We start from the raw sequence: 15,600 nt of genomic DNA, 5'->3' as shown, positions 1-15,600 counted from the left end.
AGTATGGTCATGAAATATTTCGAGTGACAATCCCTTAGTAAGTGGATCCGCAATCATAGAGTTTGTCCCGATATGCTCTATCGATAACTGGCCACTCTATACTCTTTCTTTAATAGTCAGGAACTTAATATCTATATGTTTAAATTTTGTTCGAACTCCTATTGTTATTGGAATATATGACTGCTAACTTATTGTCACAAAACAATTTGAATGATTTTTCTATACTATCCACTACACGTAATCCAATGACAAAATTTCATAGCTAAATTCCATGGTTGGACACCTCATAACAAGTTATAAACTCTGGTGCTATAGTTGAAGATGCTATAAGAGACTGTTTAGTACTATTCCAAGATATGACATCTCCAGCCAACAAATAGATATAACATGATATTGATTTCATAGTATCTTGGCATTCAGTATAATCGGAATCAGTATTATCCCATAATCTCGAGCTTATCTGGCTTTCGATACGTGAGTATGTAATCTTTTATTTTCTATAAATACTGCAAGACCCGTTTGGTTGCTTTCCATTGATCTAATTCAGGATTGGTTAAATATCTATCTAACATTCCAATAATATACGTAATATCCAAACGCGTACAAACTTGAGCATACATCAAACTCCCTACTGTTGACGCATAAGGAATCTTTTGTATCTCTTTTTCCTTAAAAGCATTTTTAGGATACTGATCGAGACTAAATTTATTTTCTTTAGTCACAGGGGTGTCACCTGATTTATAATTTTGCATGCTATATCTTTTAAAACTTTTTCGATATAACCCTTTTGTGATAGTTTCAAAATATCCTGAGAGCGATCTCAGTGTATCTGTATGCGTAACGCAAAAGATGCATCACCAAAATCTTTCATTTCAAAATTCTTAGTTAGAAATTTCTTGGTTTCATGTAATAGGACCATATCATTGCTGGTAAGTAAAATATCATCAACATACAATACCAGAAAAATATACTTGCTCCCACAAAATTTATGGTATATACAATCATCTACTAAATTCATCTCAAAATCAAATGAGATAATCACTTGATAAAATTTGAAATATCATTGTCGGGACGCTTGTTTGAGCCCATAAATGGATTTTTTAAATTTGCAAACTATATTCTTTGGATCTACTGATACAAAGTTTTTTTGTTGCACCATATAAATTGTCTCATCAATACACCATTAAAAAATGCCGTCTTTACATCCATTTGATATAACTCAAAATTGAAATACGCCACTAATGTCATGATAATTTTAAAAGAGTCCTTTGAAAAGATCGGAGAGAAGGTTTCATTATAATTGATACCTTCTTTTTGTGTAAATCCCTTAACAACAAGAAGAGTTTTGTATCTTTCCACATTACCTTTCGAATCTCTCTTTGTGACACCCCTACTTCTCCCTCAGGCGAACCAAAGGGTATCCACGGGACACCTGCTCAACTCTCGCCAGGACTCGGTACAAATCCCATTCAAATTTAATACAATACTAGCCATCACAACCAGATAAAGTAAGAAAAGGAATCGCTTCCACAATTAACAATCAAACTTATATCACGAGTTCCAAAATACAATGGTTATCCAATTCTTACATCAAATTCTCAAAATATACAACAATCCCCAAAGTATGAAGTAGTCAAAAGTCTAGTTAATTACATGGAAATCCTAGAACTAAAGCGCATTCAACAGGGGTTTCAAAAGTACATCCCATGGCTCCTTCGAGTCTTACTCTCAATCCAATCCTGTTAAGAAAAACAAATCTACGGGGTGAGCGAAAAGCTCGTGAGGTCAAGAACACACATGCAAGCACATAGTCTAAGTAGCAAACCCAAATAACAGGTCAAATGATAAAGTGCAAGTAGTTAACAATTTCAATGAAATGTAACCAGAAATAAGTCAAGAATATGGTAGCTCTCAGGAGCTAAGTTCCATTTGCTTTGTCAGTCTCATTCGTATATCTTCCCACAATGACTCTCCGTCAACCGGGTTGATATTTTTAATCCGTAGATCTCCACTTACTTCTCATGTCCGTCCACCGTATACTGCACCGGACCCGCATGACATTTAAAAGGCAATACTCCAAGAGTATGCCAAGCGAGATCTCTCAAATAAATCAAGCTTATCAGGTAATTCTCATGGCTCACCGAGGTTCCCGACCAAACCCATGCTTGCTCGAGTCCCAAGGTTAGCCTATGAGTTTGGGCGTCCCCCATGTACATTTGAGAGTCGAGGAGATTCACTCCAACGACGTATGCAGCCATAGCATACTATTTCATATTATTCAAACATTTGATATATCCAAGCATTTGACATATTTTCAAGCATTTGATATATTCCAGCATTTCAAGCAGGAGTTATTCGTTTCAAATGAGAACGAGTGCGATAAAGTACACACTCAACTCCATTTTCAAAATCTCAAGTCATGGATAACAGACAAACATGTGTCACATTCGTAGGATTTCAACTAGTCATACACTTGACACTCACCAAGTAAATAAGGAAGAAATGTCACTTAAAGTTCAAACGTTCACCGTGGGATCCTTTTGAAGGTCCTCTTGTGTGCCTGAACAATTAATAATAAACTATTATTTATAACCCCCAATTATCATAGAAGATCGTACGCTTGTACAATCTAGAAGATAGCGCGAAGATGAGTCTAGATTTTTCTTTGTAAACCGAGGTTCAAAAGTGGGGTTCAAAACTCAAGTAAAATCTCATTTTTAATCTTAAAATCATTGGACGGAAACAAGTAGGTATGAAATCATGCAAATTAATTTTCAAACGGTCGATCGAAGATGAAATAAACTGGCCACGTCACTATCCGGCCAACGGCCTGAAATTGGCCGGATATCCAGCCAGATTTTTCGGTCAGATACGAGGTAGAAAGCAAACCAATTTTTTTTTTTCAATTTTCACCACCAATCTGTTCAACTATCCGGTCAAGAACTGGCCAGATACGCAGCCGGATTCTTTGCAAATGTTCCCGTGCGAATTCTTTCAAAACGGTCAAGATTTATCGAATTTGTGGCATTCTTTGAAAAATCATAACTCACTCTCCACAAGTCCAAAATTGGAAAATTTGGTACCATTGAAACTATTTCCAAAGTACTAAAAGTTCCTAGAAAACACTTTTCCTTGATTCCAAATGGAAGACATTCAAAATTTGGCTCAAAATGGATGTTCTAGAATATCAAGGCAGATTTGGGTTGTTTTTTTGACAAAGTTTGGAAATTCGGCAAAATTCACTCAATGTGAAATAGTCTCTCAAATTTGAAACTCAATTAGAGTTGCAATCATAGTTTAAAACAAAACAAGCAGAACATGAATTGGAGTTTTGAGTACCAAGATATGGTAGCTCAAAATTGCTGAAAAATGAGACCGTTGGGCCAATTTTCCAGATTTAAATCGCTGACTTTGGGACGTTGATTGAACATCGAAACGGACTTAAAATGGCACCAATTTTGGCAGTATTATCCTACCATATAAGGGCTATTCTTCTACCAATTTTCATAGGAAAATTCATTCGGAAAGTTGGTTAACAAAACCATTAAAGTTTCCAAAAATCCAAGGCAAAGCTGCCTTGCACCTCTAGTTTTCCCTTTCCTCAAACCTTTGGCCAATAAAAATGCCTAAAAACATGTCTCATTTATGATAACCAGGTCTAATAAGGATCCAAGAAACATTTGGTAGGTGATTTACACCAAGAATTTCGAATAGCAAGCCCTAAGTCAAGGTTGTTACAAATCTGTCCAAAATGAGGGTTTCAAATCATTGAGTCAGTTTTGGATTTCGGCTACAACTCACTCAATTCAACTTGGAATCGAGCGTGGTCAGTGGTGTTGAAAACTAGATTCATAAAGCTACAATTTCTTAGAAGAACTTGTTTTCAAAATCTGTCCACAACTAGCTCATATTTGAGCATCAACTTGCTGCTCAAAACAGAACTCCCAGTGTAAACGCGAAACAGGACAGTCATGTTCAAACGGTTGGTATGGGCTACTCAGGTGGAACCAAGACGTGAATTTTATACTGTTAGAAAGATGGGAATATCTAGTCTCCAGTGCCACAAACGGAACTCAATTTTGACATTGGAGCAAACAGTTATAGCCAACACAAAAACACTGCTAGAGCAGTTGTGGGAAAAATTTCCAGTTTTGTTGGTTTCCGAAAACACATAATTTGACCAACCAAATCATGAAAGTTTTTGAGAAAACTTTGTACACAACCTATATTACACATATACATCAGAAACAAGTCATTAGAACCTCAAAAATTTGCACTAAAGTGCACGAATTCACAGGGGCAGAATCGAAAAAATTTCCCTCTTCACCTCCTTTGAGTTTCCTTCAACAATACAACATTATACCACTAGATTAAGCACTAAACTAATATTAACAACATCATAACTCATCAAATCAGTCCATCCAACCATAGTGGAAGTTCATAGAGGCCACACATTAACTTTCCAAGATAAATAAAGCTATCCACATGCATGCATGAGTTTATACGTGCAATAAATCTTCTATAAATCAAGATTTGAGAGGTTGATCGTTACCTACTTCCTTAGATGATTCAAGATAGAAATGTTGGTCCTCCTTAGCCCAAGAAAAACCGTGAAAGCAGCCCTCTTTCCTAACTTGATGTGGTCTCCAAGTGATTAGCTAAGTGTGGTTAAATTTTTGGTGTGATTTGGTGGAAGATTGAAGCAAGATTTGATGAAGAAAATAAAAGCGTTTCTTGGTTCCTCTTTGTTCTTGATGGCCGGCTGTTTTGGAGTGAAGAGAGAGAGAGTGATGCAAGTAAAGCTTCCAAGAGAAGCAAAAATGTGTGGCCCAAAATTAAACAAAAGTCAACTCTCCTTCGCGCGCGCGCGCGTTTTGTGCTCGATTCCTCTCGAGTTTGTTTCACTAGTGCACTAAACCTCTAATGCACTTGTATTCATACTATTATTATTCATTCTTAATGGTCTAAAAATAATGGTTTTAAGTTCCTCAATTATTCGCACGCGTGAAAAAGCGTACTTCCGATTTTTGCGCGATAATGCGAAATTTTCAAGAATTTCCTAATACGATTGTATCACTAACTAATAATTTAGTACTTAAACATAGAAATACCTATTTCAAGACTAATGTGTGAGTCTCCAATTTTTCCAAGCTTATTGTACCCTCGAATCGATTGTTGACTCCAAACGCGCGTTCACCATTCTCACTTAACAAACTTCCAAAAATTAAACTTTGGAACGAGTCACTTTAAAAATACATGTGAGCTATTATTTCATGTAATTGAGTAATAAAAGGTCCAAATAAAATATTTGGAGTAAATGGTCAAATAAATATTTAAATGAGCTCGTAATAGGAGTTTTAAAATAAGAAAATTTACAAGTCTTCTCTTGAGTCTAGTATTAATCCTCAAATCTCCAATTAATTCCTATCAGCGCGTCTTTCAGAAAACTATCGACACGCGAGCGGTATACGCTTAATTTTAACTTACTCACATCCATCTCTCAATTAACTTTTCTTAGTTCACTATTGATCATTCTTAATTCTCCAAAATTATTGCACTCTCGAATCGAATTTGTCTCGAAAATGTGTACTCGTTATTCCTTACTAAACGAGCCTTTGAAAAATTAAATTTTTTTTTCTAACGAAACGTTTTAAAACATAAGAGAGGCATTGTTCCATACGAATGGATTTAAAATTGTTGAAATAAATTAGTTGGAAAAAACAGGTGAATAAATATTTAAATAAACCAATAATATTCGATAAAAATAGGAAATTTTTTGTTTGAGTCCTCACACTCTTGATTTTAAATATCCATTTATAATCAATAGGTTTCATACCTTCCGGTAATGGGACAAGATTCCAAACATCAATGTTTTTCATGGATTGAATCTCCTTATTCATGGTATCGATTCACTTTTGAGAATTTGAACTTTCATGGATTGATGGAAGTTGATTGGATCATCTTCCATCAATCCAGTGTCATCTTTATGTTCTTGGAGAAAGACAATGTAATCATCTGGTATTGCACTTTTCCTTTCTCTAGTGGATCTTCTTAATGGCATTAGTTCTTGGGGAGGAAAAGTTTGTTCTTATATAACAATTTATTTTTCGACATTGTTTTGATTCGTTATGTCATGATCAAGATTAGGAATAGAATCCTAAACAAGATCAATGATACCTGTGAGGATATTGACATATTCCTCTTTAAAGACAAGTTTTCTTACTGTATTTTCTCCCCAAAACTCAACATTCTCAAAGAAACGGGCATTTCTTATCTCGAAAATCGATTTGGTCGTGAGATCATAAAACTTGTAACCCCTGAATCTTTTAAGTATCAAATAAAATAACAACTAGCCGTTTTTTAATTTTTTTTCATTTGGCTTATAAGGCATTATCTTAACTGGACATCTCCAAATATATAAATGCTTTAAACTGAACTTTTTCCCTGTCCAAAGTTCATAAGGAGTTTTAATAGTTGTTTTAGTTAAAACTCTATTAAAAATATATGCTACAGTTTTAAGTGTTTCTCTCCAGAGTGACTCTGGTAAGGTAGAATGACATATCATGCTCCTTACTATATGTTTAAGCGTTTTATTTCGTCTTTTAGCTACATCATTCATAGTGGGTGAACCCGGCATAGTGTACTGTGAGACGATACCATATTCCTCTAGGTATTTAGCAAATGGTCCTGGATGTTATTCACCTGAACCGTCATATCTATCATAGTACTCACCATCACGGTCAGATCTGACGCTTTTAATCCTTTTGTTAAGTTGGTTTTCAATTTCAGCTTTAAAATTTTTGAACACGTCTAGTGACTGTGATTTTTTAGAAATGAGATATATGTATCTATATCTTGAAAAATCGTCCATGAACGTTATAAAATATTATTAATCATTCCAAGCAGATATAGAAAATGGCCCACAAATATCTGTATGTATAAGTTCTAAGACGTCTAAGGATCTATTGGTTTCAAATCTCTTTTTATTGGCTTTTTTTCCCCTTATACAGTTAACACAATCATTAAAATCTGTAAAATTCAAGAGATCGAGAATTTCATTTGACACAAATCTTTCTATTCTCCGTTTGGAGATATGTCTCAATCTTTTGTGCTATAATGCAGTTGAATTCTCATTGGTTAATTTTTTCTTTACTCCTTTAATACTCAAATCTAGAGATTCATTAAATGAGACAATTGTATCAATTAAATATAGATTATGGTAGTGTATTAAAGAACCAAAACCAACCAATTTTGAATCATGAAATAATTCAACTTTCCATTTCCAAATTAACAAAAATAACCAAATTTGTCTAAAATAAAAATAGAAATTAAATTCCGTTAAAAGGGCAGTACAACAAATGTTTCATTAAGATTCAAATAAAATCCAGTCTTTAACAATAATCTAAAAAATACTATTGTCTCAAATTGAACTGTTTTGCCATCACCCACGTAGATATATTTTTTATTATCATTAGGCATTCGGCAATTCATGCAATCCTGTATAGACACACTAATGCGAGTTATTGCACCATAATCTAACCACCATATGTGTTTAGGTACCATAGTTAAATTAATCTCAGAACAAACCAATTTAAGAAGCATATCTTTCTTAGCACACCAAGCGTGATAGTTGGTGTAATGCTTCTTTTTATGCCCTTCAGCTCCATAGAAGAAACAAATATTCTTTTCCTGATCAACTGATTTCTTTTGTTGTTTCTTTTGTGATACTGTACCTGCAGTTTCTTTATCTTTCTTTCTCTTACACTACTAGAAAAATAGCTCTTAATGACACTTGTATTATGACATGTTTTCCTAAACGTCATAATAGATTGTTAACATGACAGTCAGTAAGGAGTGTCATTAAAAAGGTGCAAAAAGTAGACAAAATTACATCGTACCACCCTTAATTTTGAAAATTGGTGTTATGCTTTAGCGCGTGATTATTTTCACCCAAAAGTCTAATATTTTCTCCCTTTTCTTACTTATCACATCTCATCACTTCTCTCCTCACCCGCTGCATTTTCTCTCTCTCTATACTGTGACCTTTCCCTCCCTCTCTTGTTTCTCTCAATTTAGGGCAAATTTAGCCAATTTTCTTGCCAATCAGCTAATTTTTCAAGAAGGAAGCAACTAGGATTCATCCTACCGATAGAGGTACGGTGATTAAGATGTTTGTTTAGTTTATTGAATATCAATTATTCAATTTTTTGTTAACATCAAGGTTGTTTTCTTTTTGATTAATTTCTTGTATTTAAGAGATAATTTTAACTTTAGGTCTACATATACATTTCCAATTTTGTCTAAAATAAGCAAAAAGGTAGATGGCATCAACAATTTAGGGTTGTCTTCTACTTAGCTATTTGAGTATGCCATCAAAATGTCAGTTGATTGGATGTGTCATTGTTTTGATTCATTCTCATGTTTGGGATTTTTTCTTTTTGTTTTTTAGCAGGCAATAAAAGTTTCTTGATGGTTGTACCAAAGTTTCGTGATGATTGGATGCCGTCGAAAGATTTCAAGTAAATGTTATAGCCTTCTTTAGCATCAGTTTGATAGCATCCGTGACCCACCACATGTTTGATAAATTGACTAAACAAGTTTTTCATTGCTTGCCATATGGATTTGCTCTCTAGTTTACTCAATTCTTCCAAGCAGCTTGCCCTTTAGATTTTTGCCAAGGCTCTGCCTTCTTTTCTTGAAATTAATTTTATAAACTAATCTTGAGTTGAATAGAGAACTGAAATACTGCAACATGGTTGAAAGTGTCTTTATGTTTTCTCTTCGGATCTTTAGTTTGAACATGCATTTTCTGTTTGAGATATTTAGCTATTTTTGTCTCAGACCATTGCCTGATGAAGCAGTAGCTTGGCAACTCTTGTCATGTGATATTATTGTTTGTTCATTAAGTATTTATGCATGATATATATTGAGTGAAGACAATATGTAAAGTTGTTTCTTGCCTTTTAAAAAGTTTGGACACTCTCACAGTCTCACTTCACTTAGGAAGCCACTTTGTCTATTTTTATTCAAATACTGATCAAAGATTTGGATATTACAATTACAAGAATGAGGAAAAAAAGATGTTGCTTATAGAAAAGCATAAGGAAGCTTCTACTATTTGGTGTCAAGCTGATACTTCCAGGGCTCATGTTACATTTATGTTAAATTGGAGAATGACATAAGCAGGGCTAATCTTACATTTATGTTAGTGTTGTTCTAATTTCATTAGTGCTATTAGACCTACTTGTGGATGTGTTTGTACAACCAAAATATCTCATAAGTTTAATTTGACAAAATTAATAGGCGACAGAGACATTTTAGATGGTTGGGACAAAGTACATTATACTATGAAATTTGTTCTATTCTTTTTCCCAATTTCTCGTTGCACAAGGTACAAAGACAGTGATGAAGTGTACACATTTTATAAATTCCAGTGGTTAGTTTAATTTCTAATGACTTTAGTTTTCACTGGGTCTTTGTCTAGCAACGTTGTTCATTAGGGTCACTAGAATACTACTGACAGGAAATGGTAAAACTCTTGGTTCTAATATTTGTCTAGCTTTTCCCCTCTTGTTTTGTCCTTATTTCAATTACTATTAGTCTTTCTTCTTTTTTTTTTCCAATTGCTATTAAATGTTATGTAAGTCCAATGAAATAAATATATGTTCACTACACACTAGTGCACATTTAACTTCATAAATTGAAATCTTACAACAAGATATAGATGAAAATCATTATTCTGATTAACATGATTGACCAAAACCATGTACTTGTATTCAACATATACTTGTAGCTCTAATTTTGGAATTATTTATCATCGCTAAATGTCTAAATTTGTATTACTGAATTCTTTAATAAAACTTTACATAAATCCTCATGACTTGTGTTTACTCTTCTAAGTTATTAGTGCATAGTTATCTTTGTGACTTAAGGGTCAATCTAACATTGCTTACTACTAGAAAAGTTACCTTTAATGACATACCTAATCTAACATTTGGTTCTCTTTTAATCATGAGCCTACCTAAATATTTGTCATGAATATGCATTCACAGAAACTATGTTTTATCTTGGTGACACACCTTTGGGATTGCATTGGTGTGAAATCAGTGTGAATGTGTTTGTGGAGAGTGATGAAGAGCTGATGAGGCCATACCATAATTTTCGCAAGATTGGAGATGCAATTGGAGTGGCCATTACTTGGCCAATAAACTTGGTAATCTTTTCTCTAACTTAGTTTTTATTTGTTTTCTAAGATTAAAACTGTAAAAGAAGAGCTGTGTGATTGGTAACTCCAATTGCTTGGTTTATGACACATGTAGGTGAATCTTGAAGAAAACTAAATGATCCCTGGATCAAATGGCTATTTTTTGAAGACATTGTTAATGCTATTTAGTCGAGTTCCTGTCAAGCTACTGCTTCCTTTATATATATTGACAATGCTACTGCAATACTCCTCACTAGTGGAAAATCTCTGAATTAGCATGTAATTTATTGACATAGTTTTAAGGTGAGTTGCTTAGATGATATATTTTTGTACCAGTTTGGATTATTGTGTTGTATTAGTTACTACGAAGATGTAAATAACTTTGGTTTTCCTTTATGTGATGGTACTAACTACTTTATCATTCCAAAAATTAGGATTTACAATATGCAGGCAGGATGAAATGTGATTTCTGCTTATAGGTATAAAACACGGATGGTATATAGGAGTAATGCAACATACTGTATTAACACTTAAAAGTGTCATCACTTCGACTTTTATTGTACATAATATTCACAAAATTTCATGTTAAAAAGTGTCATAATAACCTAATCTAGTTACACCAAAAAGTGCCATAATATTTCATTCTACTTATGTGAATGTGTTATAATATCTTATTGTACTTACATGACAGAAGTGTCAAGATAGTTTCAAAATATGACAGTTATGTAGATCACTTAATTTTAATAACATCAACTGTGCCCTGGCATTTCTTGTCATTTCAAAGTGTCATAATAGCGATAACTAATGACATTTATAAGTGCCAGAAGAACTACAAATTAGGACGCATAGAAACTGTCATAAAACTTATAGTGACGTTAGAATGGATGATGCTTCTGATAGAGCGTCATTATAGTTAAAACATCATAACATGGAGCTATAATGACGCTTTCAAATGTTATAAAAGAATATTTTTGTAGTAAAGTCCCTTGCCTTTATTATTAGCGATTGAGACTAGATGAGCACTTTCTGTTTGATCTTGATTCAACCTTTCCTCTTCTTCTACACAGTGTGAGATGAGTACATTTAGTGATCAAGTCTCCTTTTGACAGTTATAACTCACCTTAAACTGACTAAACTGTATAGAAAGAGATATTAAAATCAAATGCACTAGTAACTCTTCAGAGAGTACCAATTTAAGTGCATTTAATTTTGATGCAAGATGAGACATCTCCATGATGTACTCTCTGATATTACTTTTACCACCATATTTCATTGAAACTAGGCGTGTCAAGAGCGTACTAATTTCAGTCTTTTCGTTCTTGACAAACCTTTTTTCAATGTCCTAAATGAACTCTTTAGCGGTTACTGTCGTTTCTAACATTGTTCCTTTGAATGCTTCTGGAACGGCCTTTTTAATGATCATCAGACACAAGCGGTTTGATCTCTCCCACCTTTTCTTATCCTTCTTTTCATCAGAGGTACTTTGATCTATAAGAGGTGGGAGAGAATCATCCCTTAACATAAGGTCAAGATTCATTACTCCAAGTACTGTCAAGAGATTTTCTTTTCAAGCCTTGAAGTTTGTGTCATTCAGCATATGAATATTGTTGATGTTAGTAGTAATATTTGTAAAATCATTCGTAACTGAACAGAAAACATAATATAATTAAAACAAACTCATATATACCATAATAATAATAAATTTAAATAAAGGTAACCCCATCTCAAGATACCGATGTTCCATTAATATTTTATTTTTGGACAAAAATATTAACTTCTAAGTGATATCTCGACACAGTAATAAACACTGACAATAATAACATGTCAAAAATAAATTTTTCTTTGGACCAATTTATAATTCACATGTAAAAAATAGAATAATTATCACGTATTTATTACCATAAATGCACATATAATCTTATTAAATATTGACCTTCCTTTGGGCCGATTAATATTTATTAAATCATAAGTACCCAACTAATTATATTCTAAAATAAATTAATTTTCACAATAGAGGTCACTTTGGTGGCATATTGTTTCAATTAATTTATTCTAAAATATATATAATTATAAGAATATTTAAATTTAAAATTATACAAATTAAACAAAAAATTTGATCAAAGTCAACTCTAGTCAAAATGTGATCAAATATAGTCAAACCAATCAAATTAGATCAAGACTTATTGGACCAAAGGTCCATATCCATAATTTGACCCAAATTTATCATTCAAATCCAAAATTTTCTTGAAGTCCATAAATACTTTATAAAACTATATATTTAGTAGGCCAAACATATGGACTTTTGTTGGGATTAAATGTCTTGCTTATCTTTATTAGGGTTCACTCAAATTAAAGAAACCCTAACTTGTTAATATATAAATATATGCATATTTATTTCTGGATTCATGTCGACATAGGATATAAATAAATAATGAATGAAACCAACGAACTTGAATCACGATTGTTACTGTTTAAGAAACATGGACTATCTTGACTTTATGTTACGCAGCAAGTACGACAAGAAGCATGAAAATCGAACATATGACTAAAGATTGAAACCATGTAACATTGTGAGCCCTGCCATGACTTTTGCAACATAATAGTACTATGGCCATGAACATAAGTTAACAATCGGCCAACTTAAGCTTGGCTAAGGTGGGACCTACTGAATTCCATCAATGGTACGCATGACACCATAGCAATCAAAACTATATCATGACTTATTCATCATGCGACAGAACCATGCATTCATAGTCAAAATTCAAGACAGTCTCGATTACCAAGAATTTTCTTGTTTAATCGCCTGCACACACACACACACACACACACACATATATATATATATATCAAAAAATCTAATTCACGAGACATAAATATATATATATATGTTTATATATAAATTACTAAATTCAAATTATTTCCTAATAATCAGCCATATCTAGCTTTGATACCACTTGTTAGGGTGGTAATTTCTAGTAACTTTTGGTGAAAGCCATCACCTATTAAATCTAAAATTTATATGGCGATTATTAAGAAATAAATCAATCGTAAAATTGCGGAAGCGTACCTGGATTCATGTTGATAACCTGGCATTTGAATCCTTGAAGATTTTGGAGAGGTCTTACAGGTTAACACGTATTTGCTAATTCTCGAGAGGGCCTTTAATTTCTCTTTGGTATCTTTTCTGACGATGGAATATCAAGAAAGAGCTATTTTGTAATATTAGAAAATATGACAATAAAAATACGTGTGACATGGGGACCATAACCCTATTTATAAATAACATTCCTGTTACCTTTTGGATTCTTTTTTCAGCCTATCATAGAAATAGGAAATACCCTTAAGTTTTTACACATTAAAGGCCTATACCTTATTAGATACATTAAATCCAAACTATATTTGATCAGTTTAATTAGGTTTAACGTGTTTTTGACAGTTTGCAACACATAATTATTCACATATAAGTTCAACCTTGGATTAAGGATCCAACAAAAACAACATATGGCAGTGGCTATGCTATCGTAAATAATGGAGATAAGAACCAATTGAGATGCAATAAACTTCTTCTCTACAAGTTAACAGCAGAAAATCATTTTGTTTTCGTGGTTTTTTCCTTATGGTTTATAGAAAATGACTGCTAATTCCCAATAAAGTTAACCTAAGACCATTTTGTTATGTCAATCCCCGAAAGGACACTTCCTTTCAATTACTTGTATATAATTAAAGAGTACAATTTGGACTATCGTTTAACAGATACTTTATTAGCGTTCTTATATTGCACTTTAAATTGTTGTTACCAAAGGTTTCAACTCAATAGAAGCATTAAGAAATAGCAATTTGTAGGCTTAATATGCTGGATGGCAATATCTGTAAATCATGTAATAATTCGTGGGGCATTATTTTTTTCCTTTATATCCATTGTAGAATTTGTTTTATTGTTCTTAGCTATTATAGTCTGGTTAATATCCATGAAAAGTTGATTTTCTATAATCCCGTAGCTACAATCAGCTCTGTGTAGTCTTGATAAATTGATCATAACTTATAATGCATGTCATAAACCTAAAATTCAAAAACTAAAATCGGAAGTCTAAAATCTAAAATTTAAATCTATTAAGTTAGTGAATTGTTAAGTACTAAATTTGGTACATTTGAATATATATCATATTAAGTGATAAGTGAATCATTTATCACTTATTTTTTGGAGCAAATTTTATTTAGAAAATTCAGTACCACTTAATAAATTCAGATATTCTAGTTTTGGTTATCAAACATGTTTAAACATGTTAATATCTGAATCCATTAAATTTAAATGCTGAATTGGATTATCAAACAAGGCCTTAGTGTAGAAATGTTGAAATTCAGTGCCATTAGTTGTGTTTGAAGCTAGATTCATAGACCTTTCTAATGGAATAAAATTTAGACTCTGATTATTTTCCTATGAATTCCATAACTTCCATGAGTTTGACTGGTATTCAACTCTTCACAGCAGAGTTTTGAAACTATTCTGAATGTGATCCAGTTATAATTGCTTATGCACGTAATCACAAAATGATTCCTTCTAAAGATTTTCAGTGCTCTGAGTTTAGTTTCTAATGGCACCAATTTTGTATTTTTTTTATGTTTATAGTTTTAGTTATGTCCCTTTAACTGAGTAATGCCAGTGTTGAAAATGTGCGAGGATTGTTGTGAAGTCTAATTGCAGGGATTTGAGGGAACCTACTTTGGAAAACATAGCTGCGTTTACCAACTGATTTGGAGAAGAATAGGAGAATTTGACACATGGAATTGAAAAGGTATCCACCTCCCGATTGTGGAAGGATATAGAGGATACATAGCTGTGTTTACCTACTGATTTGGAGAAGAGTAGGAGAATTTGACATATGGAATTGAAAAGGTATCCACCTCCCGATTGTGGAAGGATATAGAGGATATGATTTCGTCATTCTACCAAATTTATGCCTTATCTGCTTTGAATAATGGCCAAGCTTGAGACCGCACAAGTTGCTGCTAGTCTTATATTAAAGGGTTAATTCCACTTTGTCCCCCCAAACTTTGGATGATTACCCACTTCAGTCCCTAAACTTCAAAATGGGACACTTAAATCCCTAAACTTATAAATACCTCCCACTTAAGGAAAATTGTTAACAAATCCTGAATGCCATTGGTGGTCGAAGTGTCCCATTTTATAAGGGTTTAGGGATTTAAGTGTCCCATTTTATAAGTTTAGGGACTTAAGTGGGAGATATTTACAAGTTTGGGGACTTAAGTGTCCCATTTTGAAGTTTAGGGACTGAAGTGGGTAATCATCCAAAGTTTGGGGGGACAAAGTGGAATTAACCCGAGGCCTTGACCGGGTTCCTTCACTTCCTTCTTGGTGACTCTGGTTCCTTCACTTC

The 15,600-nt window shown here is 33.1% G+C and overlaps 1 long non-coding RNA gene across 1 annotated transcript; it reads left to right on the top strand.

Annotated features, from left to right (window-relative positions):
* The first annotated feature begins 7,956 nt into the window (after positions 1–7,956).
* LOC140013131 (uncharacterized) lies at positions 7,957–10,620 on the top strand. Its single transcript, XR_011820204.1, has 4 exons — positions 7,957–8,154; positions 8,453–8,519; positions 10,053–10,213; positions 10,320–10,620. It is a non-coding gene; the product is annotated as an uncharacterized lncRNA (long non-coding RNA).
* Positions 10,621–15,600: the final 4,980 nt, after the last annotated feature.

The sequence above is a fragment of the Coffea arabica genome, chromosome 8e, assembly GCF_036785885.1.
Source record: "Coffea arabica cultivar ET-39 chromosome 8e, Coffea Arabica ET-39 HiFi, whole genome shotgun sequence".
NCBI classification, from domain to species: domain Eukaryota; kingdom Viridiplantae; phylum Streptophyta; class Magnoliopsida; order Gentianales; family Rubiaceae; genus Coffea; species Coffea arabica.
This window is presented reverse-complemented; position numbering and strand designations above follow the sequence as displayed.